General features: G+C 38.5%; 1 protein-coding gene across 7 annotated transcripts in view; it reads right to left on the bottom strand.

The window, feature by feature from the left end:
* The window catches only part of TENM1 (teneurin transmembrane protein 1), a 1,405,227-nt gene that overhangs the window by 1,075,559 nt on the left and 303,575 nt on the right, over positions 1 to 26,093 (bottom strand). For all 7 annotated transcript variants that reach the window (XM_030575184.1, XM_030575189.1, XM_030575193.1 and 4 more), the window contains exon 3: positions 24,522 to 24,626. The gene's annotated coding sequence lies outside the window, so the exon portion shown is untranslated. The remainder of the gene's footprint in view (positions 1 to 24,521; positions 24,627 to 26,093) is intronic.

Below are 26,093 nucleotides of genomic sequence, written 5' to 3'. Positions count from 1 at the left end.
TCTGACATGTTATGTCTTTCAAATACAGTATTTCTATATACCTGAAAATTAGTCCACTACGATCAGGGAATGATGTCCTCTGAATTCACACAAATCTGCAGCTAGTCAACTCCTGGATCTGTCTGGCAGAGGTATTGTTATTAAAGATTCTTAGTGCTGTGCTGGTCTATTAGTTCTGAAATATTCCTCTCCATTACAGGCATGAAGCCAGGTTTTGGCATTTGGACAGGCCAAACAGTTATTCTCCTGCTAATCCTCGGCCTCTGCACAATTTGAAACCCATGTTCTTTCCCAGATCCACACTGCCACAGACTATATCTCAGAAGAGAAGATGCAGTACAACAATTCCAGTCCAGTAGCCATATGTCTTTTCTTGCCTTCTCTGCCTCTGTTATGAATCCAAGTGACAAGCATATCACAGATTACAAATGTTATTGGAATAAACAAGAAACCAATTATTTCTGACCAGGCTAATGCCAAAATAGCTGAACTTCACAGAAATAAATGATCTGGGAAAGCTAACATATAAAATAGAAACTTTTTTAAAGTAACATTAGATTTGCTAAACCTCTGACATTTGTAGTATCAACTTTATTCAAATATACACTGGGTATTGCAACATGTTAATGGAGTAACAGATATTCTCACTCAGGAACTTTTATGATCTACTTCAGTGTCAAGTTGCTTGTAACATTTCTTTTCCATATTGTTCTACATTATTTCCTCACCATTTTTTCCACTATTCGGTGTCACAATATTTACAAACAATGAACTGGAAAAGTTGTTTGATAGGCTTGAAAACAGATGGGAAGAACTTTCATAATAATGGAACCCAATCATTTTCAAGTTAATGTAGGTCATAAATGTCCTCGTGTGAAGAAATGTGTGCATTTTACCCCAACTTACCTCATTACTAAGATATTCTACTTTGAACTCATTTTAGTTGTGGGGGGAAATATAACATGGAATAAACAGCAATTGTAATGGTAATTTATTTTATCTCTTGCCCTTTTCTTGTACAATTGTGTAGCAACAGAACAATTGTACTTGACTTATTATTTGACTGACTGTAAAGCAGAATGTGGATATCTTGCAAATTTCAGTCTCAATTTTCCCTTTCCCTATTTGGATTTCTCAAGCAATCCAAAATGTTTTCAGTTAGTTATTGGAATAATTAGATGCTGGTCTTCCAGCATAGCCTTTTGCAGAAAAAAAGTACATATAGCTTTTACTCATGGTGTAAAAATAGCAAAATGATAGGTATATAGTCTTCTATCTTTTAAAAAAAGCTGTTCTTTTACCACATCAATTAATCCAGCAATAAAAGTATGCACAGTAATTCTCATTCAGAGTATAGCAAACATGTTTTTTAAAAACCACATTTTTGTAGAACCAGACAAAAAATTTCTTTTCTTCCCTCCTTCCTTCGCAATAACAAAGGGCAGTTTCTGTAGATGGAAAACTCATTTCATTGGGGAAAACAGTTGTTTTTCTTGACAAAGTTTTGAACTTCCTGCTGGGAAAAATTCACCTCAAATTCATAATTTTATCCATGGATGTGATTTCATTATTTTCACCATAAAAAACTTGTCTCATTGGCAAAAGAAACCTTTATTAAATTCCTGTATATCAAAATAAGCAGAAATATCAGTTTTCGCATGTAAGTACTTGTTAAGTAAAAACTAGTCATTTTTTACAACCCAGTATCAAACAACTAGCTCTAACCTTTAATAGATACAAAAAGAAGAAAATAATATTGGGATATACCTTTACTTTTTATAAACATATTGTGGTTATTCAAGCTGGTGCATCTCCATTAATTTCAGTGGATTTTTGCTTGAACAGAATTTGATCATTTCCTTCCATTATAAAGAGTGGTTCTATGCTGAACTGAATTTATAAAACATAGGCTCTCTGTGAGGTTCCTGTGACCCAAAGACCTCTTGATGGCAACTAGCAGAGAATACAAAGGTACATAAAGGTTACAGGGATCCTCTGAGTCTGGGATTTATATACTAGTTCACCAAAGAGTGTCATGTAAGGTCTCTACTGAAAACCTATCTCAGGGTCAGGGTCACCATAATCTTTGTGAAAAGCAAGGAGATATGTATTTAAATTAGAAATTATGTTCTTCAAAGCTTTGATGTTAAAGCGAGGGACTGGAAGCACTTTATGTTGAGTCTGGGCAGAGGAGGCGACATGCTTTTAAGACAGGTTCCACCATAGAGGAGGTAGGAGACATCTCCATGGCTGATAACTGCGTATTGTGTATCTTACAATGGAAGTCTCTTTGCATACTGAATCAAATGATAATGAAGAGATTGCAGAGACTTCAGGAGAAGAAATTAACAGGAAAAGTTGAACAGCAGGGAAGTAGGAGGACCCTGTTTAAAGGTGAAGAGCAAAGGACAGGTCTAATATATCTAGAGGTAAAGAGAGATGCCCTGGCATCCTTCAGCTGGATAGACAAGCTGCCAGGGGGCTTGGTTTTATGAAAGGAGTGTCTCAGCCATCCTGGTTGAACAACGCTGTGAGAAGGACTTTGGGTCAGCAGCACCTTATTAGATACGAGGGCATCTTGTTAGTTAAATTTAGGCTCTAGAATAAGATAAGACTCTCTCCCTCCACCCCCACCCCAAAGTGGTAGTACTGCAAACTCAGATTGAATTCAGCTAACTAAGCTGGGCTCTTTCCAGTTCTTGTATCATCACTAGTTCTACAGGGCAACTTATACCCTCAGCTACACCTGTGTAACTCCATTTTATTCAAAGGGGTTGTAGTGGAATAATAGGTTGGAAATTAATAAACAATTCTGTTGATGCCCCCAGATGGAACAGAATCTTCAGCTTACTCCTTTAGTTATGCTGTGCTGAAAGGAATTAAGTAGCAAAAACTTATTGACGCCATTCCAGTCAGTAGATATGACTCTGAATACATGCAAGAAGCAGATCTTGAGTAAACTGGTAGCATTTATGTATATCACTTTTCAGAACAGATCTATACTTTACCACTTGTTCAACTGGACAAAGCTGATGCACTGTCCAAAGGAAATACACTTGGGCAAATTCTGTTCTCATATTCACCAGTCAAGATCAGGAGTTACTTCACTTTATGCAATAAAATTTCCCTAGTTTTATACCTGTGGATCTTAAAGCAGTAATTGGCCCTGTATGTGAAACTTTACGACAACTAGAGATGTCTGATGTGCAAACTTCAGAACATTTGGACTTTTGGTAGGGATCAAATAAGCACACAAAACTTCAGATATTTATTGAAAGTTTATCTGAACATTTGGGTATCTCTACTTCTTGTCTAAGCCAGCTGCCATACACCATAAACTTGCTGTAATCCATCTCACAGTACACAAGACAGAACTCATTTGTAATTTATATAGAGAGAAATATTTGCACCTGAGGGACAACTATGACTCTATTATAATTCTCCCTAGTTCTCTAGGTTCCTGATGGAAAAAACACAAGTGGGTTGGGTCATCTCACAAGGGCTCCCTAAATCCTGGTCTGGACTAGGCAGTCATGGAAGGGAATAATGACTATACTACATGAGCTTATTATCAAATATACATGTTGTCACCACGAAGAGAGTGCTGACAGATGGACAAATGGGGATATAAAATACCATGTAGGCTCCTCTCTTTCTGCACTGCCCACCTTTTGGCTGGTATTTCTGTGACACTGCTCCAATATGTGTCATGCAGCAGCAGGAAGCATGTGGCACAGTGGGTTCTAATGAATACAACTAGATGTATAAACTGATATTAACCACTCCAGAATGAAAAAAGACTATATCAAAATAAAGCCTAACTGGCTGTAAGAATAATAGAAATGTAGGAATGGAAGAGTCTTTGACAGGTCATCTAGTCCAGGCAGGACTAAGTATTATTTAGACCATCCCTGACAGGCTGTTTGTCTAAACTGTTCTTAAAAACCTCCAATGATGGAGATTCTATAGCCTCCCTAGGTAATTGCTTAACTGCACTTACAGTTACAAAGTTTTTCCTAATGTCTAACCTAAATCTCCCTTGCTGCAGCTTGAGCCCATTACTTCTTGTGCTGTCCTCAATGGTTAAGGAGAACAATGTATCCTCCTCCTATTTACAACAACCTTTTATGTACTTGAAGACTATCCTCCCTCTGTCGTCTCTTCTCCAGACTGAGCAACCCCAATTTTTTTCAGTCTTTCCTCATAAGTCATGTTTTCTAGAACTTTAATAATTTTTTTTGCTCTCCTCTGGACTTTCTTCAGTCTGTCCACATCTTTCTTAAAGTGTGGTGCCGAGAACTAGACACGGTATTCCAGCTGAGGCCTTACCAAGCCTTATAAAGAAGGTTGTATTGGAGATATTGAAAGCTATTATTAACTCCCTTGCAATCTACAGATAGATTAATAAGGTTAATAAAGTAACATTAAATATATACATTTAAAATGGGAAGGATGGGGGGAAGGAAGGAAGGATTAAAAAAATAAAATTGCAATTGCAAAAGTCAAAAAGACAGACAACATTTTAAGTGACTAATATTTGGTAATATTGTAAGGGTCTAACTAAAACACTTGGAAGAGAATGGAAAGACACACAATGACTTCAAGTGGGTTTGTATCAGGACCTGAAGGGGCAATGTGATAAACCTTATAAAGAATCAGAGTTGCAAGTCATCAAATCATACTACCAAAAGCTACAGATAGCACTTCCCATCAGACAATACACGAAACGAACAACTCAATGGCCAACATATCTGGGTTCAATGCAACAGACTCATGTGCACTGATTACATTTGAGACCATAGCAAAAAAATACCTGAGCATCTGGAGACTACATCTGAAGTTAATCAGATTTAGCTCAATACCTAACAGTACACAGAAACAGAGAGAAAGCTCAAAAAACACAGACACCGATCCAACAATTAAGGTACCTGTCATAAGCACAAAGAAAATATTAATTAGCCTTTGAAGCCATACAACATGTTGTTAGAGCTTTTTCAGATTTAAAATCTTTAAGCTAAAATATAAAGGGTAGCTCGATTTTATTGTATTGATTTGCTAAGTGTTACTTTAAAAAAGTCCATATTTTAATATATTTCAGATAGAAATAAAATCATCTAATTAGGTATAAAATTAAATAAGGTAATCCAATTTAATAATAATACTGTTTAGATACAATTATTGTTCAAAGTCAGCTTTTCACATTTTCCCCCATTTTATTCCAATCCTTTTCATGTGGCACAAGATTTCTTTCCCTTTCACTTGCTTCCATAGCGTATGAAAGTAATACCTCTGATGGTTCATTTTCTTTGTACAGCCGTGTTATAAAATACACGATACAACCTAATTATATACAAACTGTCATTTTCCTGGACCATTTATGCTCTCTCTTTTTCTATTATCTGAATCCCAATGATCATATCCTGCATCCCACTCAATTTTAACCTGACATTTTTCGACCACATCTGGAGGAAAATAGTGATGACACAACTGTAGAAATACGTGAACAGTAAAGACTCAACTTTGGTATGATACACTTCATTCAATTCACACATGGACATAGTAGTGATCACAAATTATCTTCTTAACATGATGGACGGAGGTGGGCTCTTCTTGTTATTTATTATTTTGATTACTGTAGTGCCAAGGACAGGGCAAGGAAGGACAAAGCCCCATTGTGTCAGGCACCACATAGAGTAAAGAGGCTGTTCCTGCCCTAGATAGGCCATAATCTAGGTTGATAAAAAGACATAATATGCGAATGAAACAAATAGATGAGGAAACGGAGGTGATAGGAGGCAGAGGAGGAGGGAAAAATGAATGTTTTCCATAAGATATAATCTTAGAAACTCTGACTTGAAAATAATTTACCTAAAATCCCATTCTCCTCTTGTATGCACTTAGTTTTGGGAGTCTCAATAGGTATGAGTTCAGAATTCAGTCACCAGGGTAATGCATAGCTTTGGCATCTCTAGTGTCTTACACAGAAGCACACACCATATTAGAGGTACTTCGGTTAAAAAATCCAGAAGATGAAAGGAAAAAAGGAGAAAGAAAAAAAACAAGATTCTCATTTCTTACAAGTTAGACCTGCTGTGAGCAGGAAATAGTGCCAGCTGCGAGGCCTTGGACATCAGACATCCCAAGGAGGAGTCTAACACATGGGAGCACAGCATCCAGTACCTCCATAATTGGAGAGAAAATCTTAAATCAGTATGTGATGAAGGAAAGCTCTACTAAACCTAAGCAGTATTTTATCCTCAAGGCATACTGGAAAAAGATATAGGCTTGATCCAGAAAGTTGCCGAGCACTGAGAATATTGCAGAGTGCTCCTTGCTCCCAATTAGTTCAGAAGGCACTTGATGGTATTCAGCACCCTTTGGGAGGAACTCAATGCCTTGCAAGATCAGACTGGATATTGTCATCAATGAGAACTGCAAGTGCTCACCTCCTCTCAACAGTCAGATCCTTGGCTAGCGAGCATAAGTAGACTCACATAAAGAGTCTAAAGCTTCCAGTTCTTAAATTATGGTTGCCTCCAGATTAAAACAATTCTCCTGATGAAGTAAATTGCCGACCTCTTTTGGTAACATCCCTTTTTCTTATTGCCCTGGCAACCAAATGCTGTATTTTCTGAATAATTACATAAATAAACCATACACTTTACTTTGTATTCCTGTATTTGATGATATACTATGCATGTAACTTTCAGAACAATGAAGTATGACATTTTATATTACCATAGTTGGGTATTTCCTTGATATATGTGCTTGGGAAAATCACATAAAGTGATGTTATTTGATATATATTCAGAAATTATATGATTTTTCAAGAAAGTGTAAGCTGAAAAACATACATCCAAGTAAATCATTCCAAAAGTGTTCTGAATTAAAATTATTGAATTTAAGTGCTGTAACAGCCTAATGAATGTAAGCATGAAGATTATATTTATTTCATCCTATGTTGAAATGTTTTGGATTCTGACTATATTGTGCTGAATGGGGAGGCTTCAAAGGATGAAAACAAAATGCATATTCCAAAAACCTATCAACTTTAAATGTAAATGAGGATGTTGATTAGTTAAACTATCAAGGTGGTATTATGAGCAGTCCTTTTGTAGTACCCAATCCTGTTATGTGCTGATTGCCTTCAGTGACTCAATAGGACCAGTGAAAGTTAGAAGTCTTCACAAACTTGCAGGACATGCTCTGAACTGACTCATAATTTGTACTTTAAGAATCACATCCTGTTTACTGTACTCATGAATATAGCTCTATTGACTTTAATGGGCACTAGTTGTGTGAGAAGAGAGGAAGCATTGGGTCAAATTCTTAATGCTGTCTAAGTTAGGAAGTAAGTGCTGAGGTCTTGCAATGGAACTCCCAGGCCCTGAGCACCTTGAAGGATCACTTTCTGAAACAGGGACCAGAAGGAATTATTTACTTTTTTACATAAAAAGTAGCTTGGCTATTGGTTTGAAATGACTGCTATTTCACTCAGAACATCATGAAAATATTTTGCAACTCCCACAGTTGCTTTAGGGTGTTAATAGGTGCTATAAGTTTCGAAATGAATAGCCACTTGATAATCAAAATTGATGAAATTTATATATTTGGTTTTTTTTTTCATACATGGTAAAAGCACTAAGTGTTTTCATTCAAGACCTCATATAGGCCAGGCTTACTGTTTTTAAATCAAACCATTTGTTACATACCAACAGAGAAAAGCCTCTGAAAAATTGCATAGGTAAAAACCACTCCTTTTCCTCCTATCTCTTGAAATCCAGAAAAAACAATGTATATTATTAATCTTTTGGAAAAGAGAGGAAGATTCTGGGTAGAAAATAAGAATACGAAATTTCAGCCTCAAAAGGGTTTTTTTTGAGGCTCAAATGAGATTGAACAGAGATGTCTAGGCCCAAACTCTACCTCTATGCAGTATAGGCTGTGTAATGCAAGCCAGAAGAGATGATGGCTGAAACCTCATGGGTACAAGGATTCTAGGGAAGGACAGGATTCCAAACAGTCCTGGATTCCAAACAAGAAGCCATCTAAATACAGTGCATCCTTGCATCAAGCACCCCTCACACATTCTACTTGTGGCCAGCTTGAGCTTGGCTAGCTTAAATGCCAGCCATTTCTCTTTCCTCAAGAAGCCATGCCTGACCCTGTGGTCAGGGTCCCAGCACCAAGTTATTGACTATGGTAATAATTTATATAGCACTGCAAGTGTACAAGGTGCTTTTTACACAATGGCTTCTGATAGTGCTCTCTTGTACTCTGTGGTGAGAGTCTTTCTGGAAGTCAGAAATGCATCCAACACACACCCATGGGAACTCAGCCACCTAACTTTAACTTTCTTGATGGTGGGGCTTGTTGTAATAATTTGTCCTACAAATTTACCCCAATTATAAGCTCAACTATAAGAGGTATGTAAAAGTTCATAAAATGTCACAATAACCGATGATTAACAAAAGTTAATGGGAAAGTTAAGAAAGGAAGAGAGGAAAAACTGAAATAGTCTAAACAAAAAGACTTATTGATATAACCGTATTAAAATCATGCTTGGTAAAAAGAGAAGTGGTGGAACCAGAAATTAATGAACCAAAACTGGTGTGTCAAATATTAGGCTAAACTGGTGGACAACATAGTGAGGGGATGGGCTATTCCACTCACCATTCCCTTACTGGGTTCTTTTTGGAAACCTTAAATTAGGGTGAATAAATGAAGACTCAGCATGGCACTTCTGAAAGGTTGATGACGCCTGAACTAGTTCATTCTCCAGGGCCACTCACCCAAAACCTTTACTCTGCTGAGACTGCTAGCATAGATGACTATTAGTGTCAAAAGGACCCTTTTGTCACATGGGCAAGACAATAACAGAACCAAGATAATCAAACATCCATTAGATGGTAATATCTTTCAGTGAATATATATCTGAACTGAAATGAATCTAAATTTTTATTTAAACAGAGGTATTTTTTTAATACTCATAACTGAGGAGCAGGAAACTGCGCAGAATATTCCAGCAACACTTTAGTAGCAGAAAAAACTGCTTTTAATTACTGATCTCCTCTACCATAAATTAGGTGCTAAATAATCTGCAAATGCTAATTTAAACCTGCTTTCACTTCTGTGCAGGGTATATGTCATAATGAACAAGTAACAGATTATCCTCCAAACAGCAATATACGGAACCACAAATCATGAGTCGCATTTCTTTCCCTTTTTTTCAGCCCAAAATGTGATTCCGAAAAGATATTATTAAGCTATAACACCTTCGTCATTTTCAAGCTCCAGGCACTTAAGGTGCTGAATTTCAGATTGCTTTTTTTATATTCTTCCTGTGCCTAGTTTCCTCACTGTATGTAAAGTTATTAAAGTTGTCTGCTCCAATTTCTCCTTTGCTTAGAAAGATATGACAAAAAGATGAAAGAGACTACCTTTAATCTTCAAAGGCTAAACACAGTCTAAAACAGAAAAACAGTAGAAACAATGAGGATAATAATAGTACCCTTCCAAAGATAGTTTACATTCATTACATGGTCACTGAAAAGGTACTAAACTAGGAGCCTGTGACATAAAACTTATTGGGCTCAATTTTTTCGAGAAATAGCATCTGCTGGTTTTTATTGTACTTTGTGATAGATGCCAAAATATGATACCCTTTACATATAGGAAATAAGCAGCATGGTCTCCAAAATAAAATTGAGAAACTCATGGTGGTATAAACCACAATTAGCCTCAATATAATACATATTTTAAAAGAAACAAATCTGTTTACCTGAAGTTAGTATACAAGATTCAGAGATATGTTCATACTTACGTTTTCTGTTTAAATAAATAGAATGGAAATAACAGGGATTTACAAACTGCCTCATGAGGGCTGGAAAAGATGTTTGAATTAATCTCATTTATGAGATTGTCCAGGGTTCAGATTTATATGCAAGTTTGCCAGTACTTTGATAGTCAGCCAGAGTATAGCTACTTTCAGAGAGTAACAAAAGAGAAAAAAGAGTGTGATACTTCTCCATGGTGCATGTACATACATATGCAGCACACAGAGAATTATGTTGTGCGTGTTTCTTGGTTTGATGTGCCCTGTGCTTTAGCTGGCAAACATAGATTTAGGTCCAGAGTTCCACCTCACCGAAATGTGCACAGAATATCATCCTAAATAGAGCTAATACTGGGGCATAAATAATATACTACAGGTATTTTCCATATTCAGCAGAGGGAGACACAGTGATAGCTCAGATACCACAAGGTGGCATGTGCAGATAAATGTTGACTTTATAGTGGTGACCACTGTAGACACGCTTCTGTCTAGTGGCTCCACATAGGATGTGTTTATTACAAAACAGTAAATTGATCTAAATGATGGAATATCTTTTGAGCCTGAGATGATAATTATTTAACAAATCGAGGGACTAACTAATCTGCATTTATATGAGGAATCAAAATCACTCTTTTTCAGCCTAGACCATTTGCCCCCTTAAAACTGTTAGATCCAACATCAGTGTTGAGTTTAGGCCACAGAAATTCCAGTTAGGAGCACAGAAAAATTTGGTGAAATTCTATTTCTGCACTTCAACAAGATAAATCTTAAATTAAACTACTCATGATATCTCCTATCCAAATGAAGTTGGATTCTGAAACTGAGAATTGCTGAAGCAAATCTATTCTAACTACATAAGTAGTATAACAATTCACCTGTCATAGCAAGATGCATGCCCTAAAGACCTGCGCTAAATAGCCAAGTTTTTTAAAAAGAATCTAACAATGACTGATGTGGGCCTCACTCATACAAAGGACAACAAATAGGAAAAAGGGAAGCAATAGATAAGCAGAGCATTCAAGGTGATATATACACTTCTTTTTAGGTTTAACATTTTTTTACACTGTGTCCTTCTCCTCCCTTGCTCAGTCAATCTTTATCCAGTATACTCCCCAGTTCAAAGACTCATAATATGGCCAAGAGAATTTAATTTAGGATGAAACATGAAATAAAATATCTAAACACTCCTTCCCTTCCCTGAAAAGAGAAACCATCTATGACTTTTGAAATAAAAAGGTAGTTTTGTTGTTGTTAGATTGGTTTGTTAGGAGGATGGGGGGTTGGTTAAAAGTTATTTCAACTGGGGGGAAGTGAACAAGATGATCTATGCACTTCAGTTAACTGAGATATGGTTACAGGAACTCCATCAATTTGAAAAACATATTTCCATCTGAAAATTGTGCACCTACTAATGTTGCCAGAGTGGAAGAAAGGCAGGATCAGCAAGGAAAGCTACCTTGGTGAGGTCAGAATGTGTAGGGATAAAGTGAGGAAGGCTAAAAGCCGCATTGAACTGGACCTTGCAAAGGGAATCAAAACCAATAGTAAAAGGTTCTACAGCCACATAAATAAGAAGAAAACAAAGAAAGAAGAAGTGGGGCCGCTATACACTGAGGATGGAATGGAGATCAAGGATAACCTAGGCATGGCCCAACATCTAAACAAGTACTTTGCTTCAGTTTTTAATAAGACTGGTGAACCTTGGGATGATGGAGGGATGATAAACGGGAATGTGGATATGGAAGTGGATATTACCGCAACTGAGGTAGAGGCCGTACTTGAACAGCTCGATGGGACGAAGTCGGAGGGCCCGGACAATCTCCATCCGAGGATATTAAAGGAACTGGCGCGTGAAATTGCGAGCCCGTTAGCGAAAATTTTTAAGCAATCGGTAAACTCGGGGGTTGTGCCGTATGATTGGAGGATTGCTAATGTAGTTCCTATTTTTAAGAAAGGGAATAAAAGTGATCCGGGTAATTATAGGCCTGTTAGCTTGACGTCTGTAGTATGCAAGGTCTTGGAAAAAATTTTAAGGGAGAAAGTAGTCAAGGACATAGAGGTCAATGATAATTGGGACGAATTGCAACACGGATTTACTAAAGGTAGATCGTGCCAAACCAATCTGATCTCCTTCTTTGAGAAGGTGACGGATTACTTAGATAAAGGAAATGCGGTAGATATAATTTACCTAGATTTCAGTAAGGCGTTTGACACGGTTCCGCACGGGGAACTGTTAGTCAAATTGCAAAAGATGGGAATGAATATGAAAGTTGTTAGTTGGATAAGGAACTGGTTAAAGGGGAGACTCCAGAGGGTCGTATTGAAAGGTGAATTGTCAGGCTGGAAGGAGGTCACTAGTGGAGTCCCTCAAGGATCGGTTTTGGGACCGATCTTATTTAACCTTTTTATTACTGACCTTGGCACAAAGAGCGGGAATGTGCTAATAAAGTTTGCGGATGACACGAAGCTGGGGGGTATTGCTAACACGGAGAAGGACAGGGATACTATTCAGGAAGATCTGAACCACCTTGTTAACTGGAGTAATAGGAACAGGATGAAATACAATAGTGAAAAGTGCAAGGTTATGCATTTAGGAACTAATAATAAGAATTTTGGATATACATTGGGGGCGCATCAGTTGGAAGCGACGGAGGAGGAGAAGGACCTTGGGGTGCTGGTTGATAGCAGGATGACTATGAGTCGCCAATGTGATACGGCTGTTAAAAAAGCAAATGCGATTTTGCGATGCATCAGGCGGGGTATTTCCTGCAAGGATAAGGAGGTGTTAGTACCGTTATACAAGGCGTTGGTGAGACCCCATCTGGAATACTGTGTGCAGTTCTGGTGTCCCATGTTCAAGAAGGATGAATTCAAACTGGAACAGGTTCAGAGACGGGCTACAAGGATGATCCGAGGAATGGAAAAACTGCCTTATGAAAGGAGACTCAAACAGCTTGGCTTGTTTAGCCTGGCCAAAAGAAGGCTGCGGGGGGATATGCTTGCTCTATATAAATATATCAGGGGGGTTAACGTTAGGGAGGGAGAGGAATTATTTAAGTTTAGTACTAATGTAGGCACGAGGACGAATGGGTATAAACTGGATATTAGGAAGTTTAGACTTGAAATTAGACGAAGGTTTCTAACCATTAGGGGAGTGAAGTTCTGGAACAGCCTTCCGAGGGAAGTAGTCGGGGCAAAAGACTTTCCTGGCTTTAAGACAAAGCTTGATAAGTATATGGAGGGGATGTTATGATAGGATTGTTAATTTGGGCAATTGATCTTGGATTACCACCAGATAGGTCTGCTCAATGATCTGCGGGGAGATGTTGGATGACATGGGAACTGAGTTACTGCAGAGAATTCCTTCTTGGGTGCTGGCTGGTGAGTCTTGCCCACATGCTCAGGGTTTAGCTGATCGCCATATTTGGGGTCGGGAAGGAATTTTCCTCCAGGGCGGATTGGCAGGGGCCCTGGAGGTTTTTCGCCTTCCCCTGCAGCGTGGGGCACGGGTCGCTTGCTGGTGGTTTCTCTGCAGCTTGAGGTCTTCAAACCAGTTTTGAAGATTTCAATAACTCGATCCTGGGATAGGGGTTGTTATAAAATTGGATGGGTGGGGTTCTGTGGCCTGCCTTGTGCAGGAGGTCAGACTAGATGATCAGATTGGTCCCTTCTGACCTATTAGTCTATGAGTCTATTTTAAGGCAGCTCCCAGTGGCCGCGGTTCGCCGTTCCCAGACAATGGGAGCTGCGGGAAGCGGCATGGGCTGCAGAGATGTGCTAGCCACTGGTTCCTGCAGCTTCCATTGACCGGGAACAGTGAACCATGGCCACTGGGAGATGCGAGTGGCTGTGCAAATGTAAACAAACTGTCTGGTGGCCTGTCATAATATAATTCCCAATTCTGGACCTTAGCATCCAAAATATGGGTATTAGCATAAAATTCCCTAACCTTAATTACCAGCTTAGATCTGATAGCACTGCCACCACCCAAAAATATAGTGTTTTGGGGCACTCTGACCTCCCCAACCTTCCCTGGGGACCCCAAGAACCCAGATCCCTTGGGTTCTTAAAACAAGGAGAAATAAACCATTTCCTTCCCCCTCCCTCCTTCCTCCCCCAGCTCCTTCCCGCCCTGGGAACACTAGGAGATCACCTGATTCAACTCCATGAATCTAACACAAAGAGGAACTTTACCATTCCCTCCCTCAGGCAATACAGACTCAAGCTTCTTTGAGCCGTAACTAGGAGAAAACACTCAAACAAGTCTTAAAGCAAAGCTTTTAATAAAAAAAGAAAGAAAAAAGTAACAGGTTTATCTCTGCACTTTAGATGGTAAAAAGTTACAGGGTCTTTCAACTTATAAACAATAGAAAGAAACTTTCTTTAGCAGAAACACAATTTAAGCTACTTCCAGCAAGTACACATATGCAAATGAAAAAGAAAACAATTTTAAAAGCCTATGACCGCCTTTTCTACTTATAATTCTGAACAGATAAGAGACTGTAGAAGGGAGATTGGCAGAAACCTGGTTACACCTCTAGCCCCGTCCAGGACTCAGAGAGAACAAAGCCAAACCCAAAACCCACAAACAAAGGCTTCCCTCCCCAAGAGATTTGAAAGTAGCTTGTCTTCTGATTGGTCCTCTGGTCAGGTGTTTGCAGGTCACTGTTTGTTAACTCTTTATAGGTGAAAGAGACATTAACCCTTAGCTATCTGTTTATGACATGGCCCGCCAGTGGATTACCCTGATGAGCCACATGCAGCTCGTGGACTGTAAGTTGCCCAGCACTGCTTTAAGATAAGTAAAAAGTAAGTTTAGTAGAGCAGAAAATAAATGTATTACAGAAGATATTTATCTTTTTGTTTTGTTAACTTTCCGCATTTGTCAGTTCCTTTTTCTTTTCTTGATGGTTAATTGGATTTCCTGACTCAGGCACTAGTATAATGACATCACTCCCATCCACTGCTGTGGTCGGGAGCTCATGTTCACATTCTCCCCTAGGGCCTTGCAAGGAAGTGTTTACCAGTAACAGCAGCAGCAAAGCTGCAAGTGAAACAGCAGCAGGTGGGTGCGGTACAGAAAGAAATAAGAGGGAGTGAGCATTTGGTCCTGCCTCAAAGATCCTTCTAAGCACCAGCAGGAGAACAGTGAACCTTTAATGAGTTTCCTTTTAAGGTTTTTTTTTGTTTGTTTTGTTTTTTTTTTTAAGTGAGGACATAATATTGAAAGGCTAATCTACCAGAATATTCACTGCCTTCAGCAACCTGCCCCCTTGCTTCTGCAAAAGGGACGATCAAGTGGCATTACTGCTGCTATTGGTTTAATTTCATAGGAGCACTGCTGGAAAGATGTGCTAAATCAGAGCTTTTCTTCAGCTGTCTCTGGCCATAGAAACCAATGCTGCTCTTTGGGCTGCATTTGCCCCTGTAGGCATGGTAAACAAAAGTGAGCTTGAATTACTTGGTATGTACCTGTCTATACATAGCTGAAATGCTTCTTTGAATAGGGAATACATTTGCCAACCAAAAGAGAACCAAGCCCTGTTCCTGGATTTATAACAGCACAAATCTTCAGCAGCCTTAGTTGAATGTGGTTGATTGTTTATTGCTTCCAAAATGCACAAATGTTTTTGTTTTTCAAAACTTCCATCCAGTTTTATGGCACATCAGGAACCTGACATCTATGCTGATGTGCAGTACTTACTTATTAAGTAGTTTAATACTGCAGACAGGAGGGGGGCCATTGTTGCCCCCACATCCCCCGCCTTCTTCATGTTCTATTTTCATGTCATAGGGTCCCTTAACTAGCAGGGATGTGTAAATATCAGCAATTCATTATATCCTGTACCATGCTCCTGTAAGGAATTTAGATCCATCCCCTGCTGAGCATTTGACAGATATAATGGAAAGCATTCTTTGTTAGCGTGCAGGACTGAGAAACTTGAATATCTTGGTGTTAGTTAACTGAGATTTGACAGAGCTCACAGGGATGTAGGAGTCATCTAGATACCACGATCATGAGCAGAGTATAAAAACACAGATTGCATAGATGGATTAATACAAAGATAAAAACAGGCACTGTTGCTATTCTGGCTAAAGCTAGTGCTGAGTCCTTGTTTTTATGAGCACTAAAAAAACCCCATAAATTAAATTTTAAAAAAGAAAACTTTTGAATAGGACCCCAAAGATGTACATAATATTGGGAAATGTCTCTGAAGCAGCTGTTTGGTCTAGTGTGTAAATAACTTTTCTTAACAATTCTCACAACTATCAATCTTTTTATGATTTTTTTCAAACTAACATTAACAATTCACATACACTCACAAACAAAAACCCTATGTGGTAATAATGATAAAAGACTGTTCAACTACAAAACTCAGGCTCTTTGGGAAAAGAACTAAAACTCCACACTCAACTTATCTTGTTAGCTTCACATACAATATCTGGCAGCAATTTCAAATTCATTCGCCAATGTGTTGCCCCCCACTGGCAGTTTTGTCAAAAACTCCCAAGACAAAAATGACTTTACAAAATATGATCACTAACACAGTAGGAGCACTGAGAGGATCAGATCTCAGTCCCCTTAACACAGATAGTGTAGAAAATTAAAAATTGAACATCATGGCCCATACCCTTGGTTGGCAGAATAGGGAATGATCAAAATATTGAATGATTTTTACCTATTGTAGCAAATGAAAATCAATATCCAGGCACTGCAAGTTAAGTTTAAGATGGTGTTTCTACCTTAAAGGGACACACTGAATTTAAATATAGTCAGTTTAAAAAATGAGTTAAAGGTAGTTAAAAATGAGTTAAAAGTAACTCAACCTATCCGGGTGTGTGTCTGCTAATTTAGTTATTTTTAAAATCACAGATTTCTATTTTTTCCCCACATTCCAACACACACACACACGCGCTAACATACTCAATGTTACACTGACTTCAATGAGATCACACATATGCATAAAGTTAAGAACATGCCTAAGTAACTGAAGAATAGGGACCTAACTTACAATAGAGGTGTAAGAGCAAACTTACTGACTTACACACAAACTAAGCAAATAAAAAATAGAAAACAAAGTTTTCCCTCTAATTTTTGTATTATGGTAATCTTAATGCTAGCAAGTAAATGTTTTCAGACAACAGTGTGACTTGGTTTTAGGCTGACAATGTCTCCATCCCCTTCATTTATAGTTTGTTCATTAAAACAAAGATTAATGCTATTTTTAGTATTCTGGTGCATGAAAGTCTAATACAAGTATTGGATTGTGATGTACTAATAAGTGCATGAAAGTAGCTAAATAGACTTTCCTGGCTTACAAATGTAGGTGGATCTAAAAGCCTTTTAGCAGGACATATCAGCCAGATAATGATTCTTACCAACATACTCACAGCTTTGTAATCTGAGGGGAGGTTTTTCTCTTAGTTTAGTTTAGTTTAGAAAGAGCACCCTGCAAATATTAGGTCAAATAGTAGACAAGCGTTGTTTCTCTATGCAATTTGGATGCAAATGTATTATCTAGTGTCAAAACAGGCATAGACCTGGAAGAACAATACATTAGAGGTAATATCTACCAGCTAAATGAGAAAGACAGTAAAATGACATATGGACCATTTTTCATAAAATGGGTTAATTTTTGTTTTAATTTAATTTGGTAATCTGTTTTCTTATGTACGACCTGATAGCTCTCTGATTACTTGGATATTGCATCCAGTGCTTGCCCATGCATGCCTGAAGTTTTTTATGCTTGCTACATTTAACATCATCCACTGAGAACTCCTCATCCAGGTCTCTGCTCACTGCATGTGAAACGTCATAGAAATTCAAGGTCTCCGAGTTCCTCATCAGGGCTCTCTATGGAACTGGTCCAGGTAACCTCAGACAGGAGGGAGGAACTCAAGAAACTGAAGGGTGAAGCTTGTGAGAGTGAAACACACAGCTTTCTCAGCAACAGGCCTGAAGCTCTAGAGCTCATACTAAACGAAGCAAAGAGGGAAAATAAGGCCCATTATGATTTTGGTTATAATTTCTTCAGAGGTGCTCAAATACTATAGTGATGGTCACACTGTGGGAACTTACAGAGATAGAAAACAAGTATGCAACATTATGCACTCTCTCTCTCTCCACCTGTAATTCAGTTTTAGCCCATTGTAATGCAGCTTCTTTTTCCATTAGCCTACTTATTTTCAGGAGGTATTAACATATACCATAAGAAATTTATTTGTCAAGTAATTATACTGGCAAAGGCTTTGTAATACCTTATCTGTTCTGGCTACTCTCAATATACATGTGGCGAAATTAGACAATATGACTAATGTGGGACCCTAACAGAACACTAAATTATTTGGCATCCATGATATCATTAAAAAATAATGACTTCATATGTTACTGTTGCACCAAATGTTGTCGTAGCAGCAGCCTTCAGCATCACTGCGATTGTTGGAATAACAATAGCACAGAAACTGGGGAGATGGGATAAGATAGTAAGGGTGAGAGGGGAAAATCATTTTTAACTGCATTGTTCATTATTTCATGGTAATTAATATTTCCTCCTTTCAACTTATCTTTTGTCAACCAATTGACATAAGGGATATTCTACAGATGGATCGTACAGCTGTGGATATATTGGCTCAAAGGTGTGTCCGCTTGGATTTACGACCTAGTCAACCAGTAGGCAGATATTACAGAGGCAGGGGATGATACCAATAAAGACATGTTTGTGGGGTTAGAGCGTGAATGTGCATGTGTGGGTTGGGGATGGAGGACGCTGGTCAGCCACTGGACTAGAATCAGCTTTTGCTATTTCTCTGGTCAGCTTTATTTATTTATTTATTTAGCTGTGCTGCAATAGGAGGTGCTGTAATTTGACAATTAAATGCATTTTAGATTCACAGAGTTATTGAACTCTGACTGCATTAATCCAAGGTCCCCTGTAACAATGCCACTTTCACAGTACAGAGCAACTAACTGCCTTTGTATTTCCCCTCAGTGGTCCAGTAATAGCACCCACTCTTAGGTTTCTAACTCCCCAGCTGTTGCCTTTCTTCCAAGGTGACCTGCGTCTCACTCTCTTCTGACTAGGGTATTTCAAAGCTGCACAGTTCCCTGCCTTTACTGTGTTATTGCCAGCAGAGACAGGCTGTCCTAATACACCTGCTTGTTTTCTATTCAGATATGGTTAACAGTGGGATTGCCCACAGTTATAAGCTCCCACTCAGTTCTTTCTAAGCATGCCTGTCTTATTCTTAGAGTGAAAAGCATTAGAGAAAACATATTAAAACAATAAAAGAACCTACACACAGGATAATATGTTTACCAGCGATCACCCCAACCCTGATGTGGCTCTGGCAGGTGCCAGTGCCAAGGAGATTCCTTGTGGTTTCAAGTTCATCACAGCTTTAGCTCAGAACAAGCACACAGTCTTATGGGCCTCCATAGGTGCAGTCCTTCAAACCTGTCCCTAAGGATTAGGTACCTCCATGGACCAGGGGCCCTGTCTGTTTGCTGGCTCAGGAAGAAGTCTTGTTTAAAACCAGACTGCTTATATAAAAAATCCTTTGTCTGTTGGTCCCTGAGAATCCAGTAAACCTCTACAGAGGTTAGCTTCAAAGGGCTGATAACCAAAGGAACAACATTAGCATTCCCCTCCTCCTACAGGAATTACATACAATTCTTCAATAACACATACAGAATTGCATTTTCAATGCAATGGATCCCAAAGGTGTTACACCTAATTCAGTAAGTTTAAATTTAAATCAAGGAAGTTTATCTTAATTCCATAAGGCTTGTCCAGGATATTACAGCTGGTACAGATAGATCTGCCCATCTTTTCACTACCAATTAAATATTTTACCCCTACACCAAAGTAGATTCTTCATTGTGTTTCAGTTCCTCGTAGCTCAGGTCGGTAACGCACAAATGAATTTGAGACAAAAGATTGTCCAGTGGTTAGGTCAGGGGTTCTCAAACTGGGGGTTGGGACCCCTCAGGAGGTCACGAGGTTACTACATGGGGAGTCGCAAGCTGTCAGCATCCACCCCAAACCCTGCTTTGTCTCCAGCATTTATAATGCTGTTAAATACATTAAAAGTGTTTTAAATGTAGGGGAGGGGTCACACTCAGAGGCTTGCTATGTGAAAGGGGTCACCAGCACAAAATTTTGAGAACCACTGTGTTAGGGTGCTGGCCTCGGACTTGGAAGTTAAAGATTGTGACTGCTCAAATACTGTATCAATTGGGACCATTTAAGTACAATAGTTTGATTCCTTTTAATCTACACTCTTATACCAGGCATGTCACAGTAGTAACTGAGTTCCAAATAAAATCTGGTTCTCATGTTACTGCCTAGCTTTATTTTGCATTCTCTGATAATCCAAAAGACTGTTAACTAGTAGATTTGAGTACTTCTTTTATTTGCTTCAATAATTTATCTTCCTTATGGCATTTCATAGTGAATGTCAGTGCATATTTTCTCTCTCTGTCTTACTTGCATATTCATTTTTGGGAACAAACATCGCAATTATTCTGAGTGTTGCATCTAAATCTACCAATGGCGTGGAATTCTATGATTTCAGACACTGTTTTTAGTATCACTGTTCAGGCATATATTTTATTTAGTAATCCCTCCCCCACAAGTTGTATGTACTACAGAGATGTCAATCTTAATATATACAGTGTTGCAGCACGTATGAGTCTATTACGAGTCCCAAGATATTTAGTGTTCTTTTTAAAGTCCCCGCCCTTAGAGTCAAGTGATTATGTAAGAATCTCAAAAATAGAGTTTTTAGCCCCCCATGGTAGCAGAGAAAAGACTGAAAATGCAACTAGAATATACCCCCAAAGGCTTAGAAAGCAGAAGGTAAAGAAAAAGGAAACCCATATTCATTATTTTAAAAGAAATCTTATGCTTGCCAAGCCAATCTCTTGATTTTTTGAGATTTGATTCATGATTTTTTAATGAGTGGGATGGTCGGTAAGTGTGTGTGTGTGTGTGTGTGTTCACATCTACGTATATAAACAAATATGAACCATAAGCCACAAAAATCTCATGTGGATTCAGGTCGAGTAACTCAAAATTTAAATTAAGATTTTTGTCTTAAGCCTATCTCTACATAAAAAATTACAGTACTAAGGGTTTTTTTTTTTGTTTTCGTGCATTTGTCTGTTTTTACAAAGGACAACCTAAATGTTTCACAAATAATGGAGCCCACACTGTATTAGGTATCAAGAGGTACCAAGGAGTGAAGTTACCTGGTTACCTCTAGTAGTACTTATGGATATTAAGTAAGAATATTACACATATTCTCTCAGCTCCCTCTCACCTCCAGTGAGCACACTTGAAGTCACACATGTTGCATTTAGACTTCTCTCTTTTTCTCTAAACATAATTCCAGGTAGAGTTAAGAAAAAATAAGAAATAATAGCAAAACTCCATATGCAGAGATGCAATGCCTAGCAACCTATGATGGAGTGAGGGAAGCAATCACAAATTATCTGCAAGAGGCAGTTGGAACTAGGGCTTGGGGTAAACATACACACAAACAACATGTCAGCCATGATAAAGAGTGTAAATTTGAACAGATGTCACTTCCAGAGCAGCAGCAGGCAGATTAAACAGAATTGGTTTTGGATGAAATCCAAGGAAGATGAAGAAAATAGGAAGCTGTTGCCCTGAGCTCCCATAGAAATCTAGTGTCCAGAATCGCTTTTCCATAGTAATCATAATTTAGTGGTGAGAGAAAGCCAGTTTAAAATAAATTCACTGTTATACATTCAAATGTACTATGTGCCAATTCTAAATGTTTATTTTAAGAAATCTAGCTGTTTGGAGGAATTTAACACAAACCAGTGCTAAATGCATAGAAAACATTCAAATTATGTTCATCTATGGTGGTATTATTTGATTTATAGACATGTTACAACTGAGTGACAGAATGGATGTGGAAGGGTTCTGGAAGGACTGATCCATATTAAGACATCTTAAAATAAAATGCAGAATGATTATAATTAGATCTAGGTCCATATTTTTTCCTGAATAAGCATAGTAACATATTTTATTTGTCTACACCCCCCCCCACACACACACAACAAGTTTTCGAGCTTACACAGAACATTTCTTCAGAAGAAGAATGTATTCATACTTTACAATTCCTAGCTTTTCTGAAGACTATCCTGTTTTACCAGCCTTTTCCATATGCAGATTTTTTTTTTCAATAAAACAGTATCTATCTGGGTCTCTATGTTATATATCCAGGACACAAAATTATTTTGCAGGTGAGTGCTTATGTGGTGGCATCATTAGAAGAGCTAAATTGCTTCTCCCCGTGTCTGCATAATATGATCACAAGCTATATATTTGAAATATTTGTTATGCAAACAGAAAATTGTGGCAATTTTGTCATTTTCTCCCTGTTCCTATGTTCTAGACTCACACGCAGTTGGGGAAACTTTGGTTATTATTTTGCTATTTTCATAATATATCTATCTCACAGAGCTGGAAGGGACCCCAAAAGATTGCTGAGTCCAGCCCCCTGCCCTCACTATCAGGATCAAGTACTGATTTTGTCTTGGATCCTTAAATGGCCCCCTCAAGAACTGAGCTCACAACACTAGGTTTAGCAGGCCCATTCTCAAACCACTGAGCTATCCCTCCCCCCTGTGTCAGTGTGGGTTTACTCTTAAGGAGGTGATTTATAGCTAAGACAAAATAGTTGTACTCTTGGATATGTGCATTGTTTATCATCACCATTATTATTATTACTTTTGATAAAGGCATATAGATAAAGAAAGGGCTAAAGTTGCTTTTGATTCATTATAAACAATGAATAATTCATGAAGATAGACCTTCACTTTTCAATATAATATTCTTTAAATTAAGGTGACCATATAACTTAAAACAATATTAAGACAATTTCTAAACAGAGATGCTTTGGGTAATGCATGTAGCACTGACTCACGGTCTGTATGAATGCAAAATGACTGACACGCTATTATTTCTCAAAATTAATTAGTAATAACTTTCCTAGTTAATGCTAAGCTCCATGTGGAAGACACAAAAATAGCACACATCATTTAATATGCATAACAGATGCTGTTATAGTTCTATATATCTGAATAGTGTTTTCATATTTGTAAGGAACTGAGGGCAGTATTTCAGTCTGAATTGTTGTTGGGTTTTTTTTTTGTAAGTCAATAATACAAGCCTACAAAATTAAAATGCACTACTTGTGTCAAATGCAACAAAATCATTGTTTGTTTATTTTTAAGGTGCTAATAAAAAAGATTAATGACACTGCTAGATAATGAAACAATCTGCCACAAGGCAAGCTGCAGAATATAGAGTGGGGCTGTAGCAACAATATCCCATGAAAAACTTCAGTTTTCTTCCAAACACATTAACCAGTCCTTTTACTGCCAGGGTGACATTTCTGCATTTAAGAGAGGTGAGTTGATTTTCATGCAGTGTTTAAAGGTCAGACAGTTAATCTACCTCCATAAGGTGAGTGTTTGCATCTGAAGCAATTTCTGGAGGACAACAACTAAATCAATAAGAGTAATCAGAATCAACAAGAATAAAACCCAGCAGTTTCCTCAAGGCTGAAGCTTACATTAGGCTGTGGCTTGGTCTACATCACAACTTATGTCAGTATAACTATGTTGCCCAGGTGTGTGAAAAATCTACACCACTGAGCAATGTAGTTATACTGACCTAACCCCCCATGTAGACAGCGCTATGCTTACTGAAGGGCTTAGCCAGTCAACATAGCTACCAACTCTTGGGGAAGACTACCTCCACAAGAAGCAGCGGTAGCTATCAACATAGCTCTGTTTGCAAAGGGGATTTTCCATACCCCTGAGCAACCCAGTTCTACCGACATAAGGCCATATCTACACTACTGTTTGATCTAAGCTACACAATTTGAGTTACATTAGTAGTGTAACTCAAGTTGAAACAGATCATAGAATACCAGCTTTGGAAGGGACCTCAGGAGATCATCTAGTCCAACCCCCAGACAGATTTTTGTCCCAGATCCCTAAATAGCCCCCTTAAGAATTGAACTCACAACCCTGGGTCTAGCAGGCCAATACTAAAACCACTGAGCTATCCTTCCCCTGCCCCGATAGCTTAGAGCTACGTACCACAGGGTCCACACTACGCTATGTCAATGGGAGACGCTTTCCTGCCGACCTTGCTTCTGCCTCTCATTGAGATGGAGTACAGAAACCGATGGGAGAGCACTCCCCCATCAATTGAGCACGTCTTCACTAGACCTGCTAAACTGATGCAGCTACATCAATTGGAGCAGTGCCGATTTAGTTCCGTAGTGAAGACAAGCCCTAAGTGCTGCAAGTGCACTGCTGCAGCATTCTATGTGTAGACAAGCCCTGAGTCAAAGATCCCCCAAGAAAGCTGACTCAGCCCAGAAAAATCTTTCAGAGATTGTACAATCTTAAATGTAGCAACTTTTAACACTCAATCTGGCTTTGAAAGATCAGATTATTTTTCACTCAGATAAATAACCTTATTCTCCCTGTGTAAAACACCCCAAAAGTAGCAATTTCACTTCTTGCTTAGGATGGGACATTTTCATTTTCAAATGGTAAAACATTGGGAGTAATTGGCATAAATATTACTTCATTTCATTTAATATTTTTTCTTTAAAAATAGGCTGATGTTGAACTTACCACAGTTATATGTACTATAACTTGCAGGGCTGTGTTCTTTAGCTCTCAAGTCACATAAGCTCTAGAAGGTAGTGTGAATTCATGATGCTCAAAACATTTTGATTTCTGTTGAAAAGAAAAATATATAAAATAAAAATTACTAGAGATCTATGGTTAAGTCTTTGCTCTGTTTATTAGCCATAATGGTCCTGGTTTCTGGCTACTTAAGAAAGTAGCTGCCTGTCGCCCTAACTTCATCCCATCGGTGTAAGATCACTTGAGATATTTATATTTACAGTCCCTAGTACTGAACTGGGGGGAACTAGAGGCATGTATTGCTGAGAAAGGGGCTTTGATTCTGAAGCTACTGCTGGTAGAAAAATATTCCGCGAAAACCATTTTTGATGAAAAAGGCAGGTTCAGCAAAACCAAAACATTTTGCCACATTGTTCATGTTGGGAAAAAAAATCCAAAAATGTAAAAATGAAACATTTGGATTTTTCAGTTTGAAATAACTTTTCATTTAGAAATTTTCCTCAATTTTATTAAAAATAATTTAAAATTAAAAAATGCTTGAAATCAAAATGAAATGTTTAGTTTCAGGTCAAACAATTTTTTCCAGCTTTGCATTTCACCAAAAATATAATACATGTTTGCAGTTTGACCCAAAAAATGTTTTTGTTTTTTTTTTGGAATTGCCTGAAAACCAAAACATCTACTATTCACACAGCTCTATCTGAAATGTAACCACCTAGAGACTTTTCCTACCTAGACAACAAGGATAATCTTGTAGTTAAGGCATCGGTTTGAACATAGAAAAAATGGCTTCAATTCCCAGCTCTACCTCAAATTTACCATGTTAACTCGGGCAAGTATCTTTCCTTCAGTTCTCCCATCTGTAAAATGGGGATAATGAGGATATTAAATTCCATTTTCCATTATCAGAGGTGGGGGAATGTGATGGGGCACGCAGGAAAAGGAGAAAGCCCCAGGAGTGAAGGAGACATTTGCTAACAGATAGAAAGTAGTTCTTCCCCCTCTCCTTAGAGTCTCTGGCATCCATTAACCAGCTGAGGTGGGAGGGCTGCTGACTGGCCAACATTCCTCAGCTATAGGGATTTAATCTGTTCCCCAGCTATATAATGAGTAGGGCCCTACCAAATTCACAGCCATGAAAAACGCACCACAGACCATGAAATCTTCTCTCTCTTCATGAAATCTGGTCTTTTGTGTGCTTCTACTCTGCATTATACAAATTTCACAGGAGAGACCAGCGTTTCTCAAATTGGAGGTCCTGCTCAAAAGGAGTTGCAGGGGGTCATAAGGTTATTTTAACGGGGTTGCAGTATTTCCACCCTTACTTCTGCGCTGCCTTCAGAGCTCCGCAGCCAGAGAGTGGCGACTGTTGGCTAGGCGCCCAGCTCTGCAGGCAGCAGTGCAGAAGTAAGGGTAGCAATACCATACCAGGCCTTCTTTACTTCTGTGCTGCTACTGATGGTGGCTCTGCCTTCAGAGCTGGGCTCTCAGCCAGAAGCTGCTGCTCTCCAGCTGTCCAGTTCTGAAGGCAGCGCCACCACCAACAGCAACACAGAA

The sequence above is a fragment of the Gopherus evgoodei genome, chromosome 9 (assembly GCF_007399415.2).
Source record: "Gopherus evgoodei ecotype Sinaloan lineage chromosome 9, rGopEvg1_v1.p, whole genome shotgun sequence".
In the NCBI taxonomy this organism is placed as follows: Eukaryota; Metazoa; Chordata; order Testudines; family Testudinidae; genus Gopherus; species Gopherus evgoodei.
This window is presented reverse-complemented; position numbering and strand designations above follow the sequence as displayed.